Source organism: Lotus japonicus, chromosome 1, assembly GCF_012489685.1.
Source record: "Lotus japonicus ecotype B-129 chromosome 1, LjGifu_v1.2".
In the NCBI taxonomy this organism is placed as follows: Eukaryota; Viridiplantae; Streptophyta; class Magnoliopsida; order Fabales; family Fabaceae; genus Lotus; species Lotus japonicus.
The window spans coordinates 26,517,267-26,522,567 of record NC_080041.1 but is presented as its reverse complement, the minus strand read 5'-3'; positions in this window follow the sequence as shown (position 1 = coordinate 26,522,567).

Below are 5,301 nucleotides of genomic sequence, written 5' to 3'. Positions count from 1 at the left end.
AGTTCTCGAAAGATTTGTCAAAATCTTTAAGGTGGAAGTTTTATACTGAAAACGTTATTCAAACCCCCCCCCCCCTTTCTACCGTTTTTCATACCTTCAATTGGTATCAGAGCGCAAGTTCTGATTACCACACCTAACAGTGTTCAGTGATCCGGGCCGGTGTGAAAAACAATGGCTGCCACCACCAGTGAAACTCAAAGAGATGGTTACAATGCAAAGCCTCCTATGTTCGACGGTCAAAGGTTCGAATATTGGAAAGATAGACTGGAAAGTTTCTTTCTGGGTTTCGATGCAGATCTCTGGGATATTATTGTGGATGGCTACGAGCGTCCAGTTGATGCAGATGGCAAGAAGATCCCAAGGTCAGAGATGACTGCAGATCAAAAGAAGCTGTACTCACAACATCACAAAGCAAGATCAATTCTTCTAAGTGCTATTTCCTATGAAGAGTACCAGAAGATTACAGATCGTGAGTTTGCGAAAGACATTTTCGAATCTCTAAAGATGTCTCATGAAGGAAACAAGAAAGTCAAAGAATCAAAGGCATTGTCTTTGATCCAAAAGTATGAATCCTTCATCATGGAGCCAAATGAGTCCATTGAAGAAATGTTCTCCAGATTTCAGTTGCTTGTAGCTGGCATACGACCTCTCAACAAGAGCTACACAACAAAAGATCATGTCATAAGGGTCATCAGGTGTCTTCCTGAAAGTTGGATGCCTTTAGTGACTTCAATAGAGCTCACGAGAGACGTTGAGAATATGAGTTTAGAAAAACTCATCAGCATTTTGAAATGCCATGAGCTGAAGCGCTCAGAGATGCAAGATCTGAGGAAAAAGTCCATAGCCTTGAAACCTAAATCTGAAAAGGCTAAGGTTGAGAAGTCAAAAGCTCTTCAAGCTCAAGAAGAGGAATCTGAAGAAGCATCAGAAGATTCTGATGAAGATGAGCTGACTCTGATCTCCAAGAGACTCAATCGCATCTGGAAGCACAGGCAGAGCAAATACAAAGGCTCTGGAAAGGCAAAAGGAAAGTCTGAATCCTCAGGTCAGAAGAAGTCCTCACTTAAGGAAGTCACATGCTTTGAGTGCAAAGAATCAGGGCACTACAAAAGTGACTGTCCAAAATTGAAGAAGGACAAGAAGCCAAAGAAGCACTTCAAGACAAAGAAGAGTCTGATGGTGACATTTGATGAATCAGAGTCAGAGGATGTTGACTCTGATGGTGAAGTCCAAGGACTCATGGCTATTGTCAAAGACAAGGAAGCAGAGTCAAAGGGAGATGTTGACTCTGACTCAGAATCAGAAGGAAATCCTAACTCAGACGATGAAAATGAGGTATTCGCTTCTTTCTCTACCTCTGAACTGAAACATGCATTGTCTGATATTATGGATAAGTATAACTCCTTATTGTCTAAGCATAAGAAGCTGAAAAAGAACTTATCTGCTGTTTCCAAGACTCCTTCTGGACATGAGAAAATTATTTCTGATTTGAAAAATGATAATCATGCCTTGATCAATTCTAACTCTGTGCTTAAGAACCAGATTGCTAAGTTAGAAGAAATTGTTGCATGTGATGCCTCTGATTGTAGAAATGAATCTAAGTATGAAAAGTCTTTTCAAAGATTCCTAGCTAAAAGCGTGGATAGAAGCTTAATGGCTTCAATGATCTATGGCGTAAGCAGAAATGGAATGCATGGCATTGGCTATTCTAAACCAATTAGAAATGAGCCCTCTGTGTCTAAAGCTAAATCCTTGTATGAATGCTTTGTTCCCTCTGGTACCATATTGCCTGATCCTGTACCTGCTAAAGTTGCTAAACACCCTCTTAAAAAGGGATCCTTCTCTATGACTAAATATCATGCAAATATTCCTTTAAAATATCATGTTGAGACACCCAAGGTGATCAGAACCTCTGGGGTAACTAACAAGAGAGGACCCAGAAAGTGGGTACCTAAGGACAAGATTATCTATGTTGCAGATATCCTTGATAGCTCCACTGAAACACCAATCATGGTATCTGGACAGTGGATGCTCGCGTCACATGACGGGAGAAAGGCGTATGTTCCGAGAGCTGAAACTTAAGCCTGGAGGCGAAGTTGGCTTTGGAGGAAATGAAAAGGGTAAAATTGTTGGTACTGGTACTATTTGTGTAGATAGTAGTCCATGCATTGATAATGTGTTATTGGTAGACGGCTTAACACATAACTTATTGTCTATAAGTCAATTAGCTGACAAGGGTTATGATGTTATATTCAATCAAAAGTCCTGCCGGGCTGTAAGTCAAATCGATGGCTCTGTTCTGTTTAACAGCAAGAGCAAGAACAACATTTATAAGATCAGATTATCTGAGTTGGAGGCTCAGAATGTGAAGTGCCTTCTGTCTGTTAATGAAGAGCAGTGGGTATGGCATAGACGGTTAGGGCATGCCAGTATGAGAAAGATTTCTCAGCTGAGCAAGCTAAACCTTGTCAGGGGCTTACCTAATCTGAAGTTCGCCTCAGACGCTCTTTGTGAAGCATGTCAGAAAGGCAAATTCACAAAATTTCCTTTCAAGGCAAAGAATGTTGTCTCAACCTCAAGGCCGTTAGAACTTCTGCATATCGACCTTTTTCGACCAGTGAAAACTGAGTCTATAGGTGGCAAGAGATATGGGATGGTTATCGTTGATGACTATAGCCGCTGGACATGGGTAAAGTTTCTAACCCGCAAGGATGAGTCTCATGCTGTGTTCTCTACCTTCATTGCTCAAGTGCAAAACGAGAAGGCTTGTAGGATTGTGCGTGTCAGAAGTGATCATGGTGGAGAGTTTGAGAATGACAAATTTGAGAGTCTGTTTGATTCCTATGGAATTGCACATGATTTCTCTTGTCCCAGAACTCCTCAACAAAATGGTGTTGTTGAGAGGAAGAACATAACTCTTCAGGAGATGGCTAGAACCATGCTCCAAGAAACTGGCATGGCTAAGCACTTTTGGGCAGAGGCAGTAAATACAGCATGTTACATTCAGAACAGAATCTCTGTGAGACCAATTCTGAATAAGACTCCTTATGAATTGTGGAAGAACATAAAACCCAACATTTCTTATTTTCATCCTTTTGGTTGTGTTTGTTATGTTCTCAATACTAAGGATAGATTGCATAAATTTGATGCTAAGTCTTCTAAGTGTCTATTACTCGGTTACTCTGAGAGATCTAAAGGTTTTAGATTTTATAATACTGATGCTAAGACTATTGAAGAATCTATTCATGTTAGATTTGACGATAAGCTTGACTCTGACCAGTCAAAGCTAGTTGAAAAGTTTGCAGATTTAAGCATTAATGTTTCTGACAAAGGCAAAGCTCCAGAGGAAGTTGAGCCAGAGGAAGATGAACCAGAGGAAGAAGCTGGTCCCTCTAACTCACAAACTCTGAAGAAGAGCAGAATCACTGCAGCTCACCCTAAGGAATTGATTCTGGGCAACAAAGACGAACCAGTCAGAACCAGATCTGCCTTCAGACCCTCTGAAGAGACCTTGCTTAGTCTGAAAGGATTGGTGTCCTTAATTGAACCCAAGTCCATAGATGAAGCTCTTCAGGACAAGGATTGGATTCTGGCCATGGAAGAAGAATTGAATCAATTCTCCAAGAACGATGTTTGGAGCTTAGTGAAGAAGCCTGAGAGTGTCCATGTTATTGGAACGAAATGGGTATTCAGAAACAAGCTGAATGAGAAAGGAGATGTAGTCAGAAACAAGGCAAGGCTAGTTGCTCAAGGCTACAGCCAGCAGGAAGGAATAGACTACACTGAAACATTTGCTCCAGTAGCAAGACTGGAGGCAATCAGACTGTTGATCTCTTTTTCAGTAAATCACAACATAGTTCTACATCAGATGGACGTGAAGAGTGCCTTCCTAAATGGTTATATCTCAGAGGAAGTCTATGTTCATCAACCCCCAGGTTTTGAAGATGAGAAGAAACCTGACCATGTGTTCAAATTGAAGAAATCACTCTACGGTCTGAAGCAAGCTCCCAGAGCATGGTATGAGAGACTCAGCTCATTCCTTCTGGAGAATGAGTTTGTAAGGGGTAAAGTAGATACAACTCTTTTTTGCAAGACTTATAAAGATGATATCTTAATTGTGCAAATTTATGTTGATGATATTATATTTGGTTCTGCTAATCAATCTCTATGCAAAGAATTTTCTGAGATGATGCAGGCTGAATTTGAGATGAGTATGATGGGAGAATTAAAGTACTTTCTGGGAATACAAGTTGATCAAACACCAGAAGGAACATATATCCATCAGAGCAAGTACACTAAAGAACTTCTGAAGAAGTTCAATATGCTGGAATCTACAGTGGCCAAGACTCCAATGCATCCCACATGCATTCTGGAGAAAGAAGATAAAAGTGGTAAAGTATGTCAGAAGCTCTATCGTGGCATGATAGGTTCACTTCTATACTTAACTGCATCTAGGCCAGACATACTATTTAGTGTTCATTTATGTGCTCGTTTCCAATCAGATCCAAGGGAAACCCACTTAACTGCTGTTAAGAGGATCCTAAGGTATCTGAAAGGCACCACTAACCTTGGCTTGATGTATAAGAAAACATCAGAGTATAAGCTTTTAGGTTACTGTGATGCTGATTATGCTGGAGATAGAACAGAGAGAAAAAGTACTTCTGGAAATTGTCAATTTCTGGGAAGCAATCTAGTCTCATGGGCAAGCAAGAGGCAATCAACCATTGCACTATCAACTGCAGAGGCAGAATATATCTCAGCAGCAATATGCAGCACTCAGATGCTCTGGATGAAACATCAGCTGGAGGATTATCAGATCCTTGAGAGCAATATCCCAATCTATTGTGATAACACTGCTGCAATCTCATTGAGTAAGAATCCTATCTTGCATTCAAGGGCAAAGCACATTGAGGTAAAGTATCACTTTATTAGAGATTATGTACAGAAGGGCGTACTTCTTCTGAAGTTTGTTGATACTGACCATCAATGGGCAGATATCTTTACAAAGCCCTTAGCAGAGGATATATTTAATTTTATTCTGAAAAATCTGAACATGGACTTTTGTCCAGAGTGAAGATGGATCAGAACCTCTGACTATGATACTTCTTGATCAGAAGATGTCTAGTCCAGAAGGTAACTCAATCAGAGTGTGTGTACCCACTTGTACTGACTCTGAAGCTGAGACAGCAACACGTGCGTCAGTATTCTGATGCATAGTTCCTTGTGCCCGTGTGACAGTCTGTTATGATTGCGTGTAGATGTGCTTCTCTCCTGTGTGTGATTTGTGTATTTACTGTTACT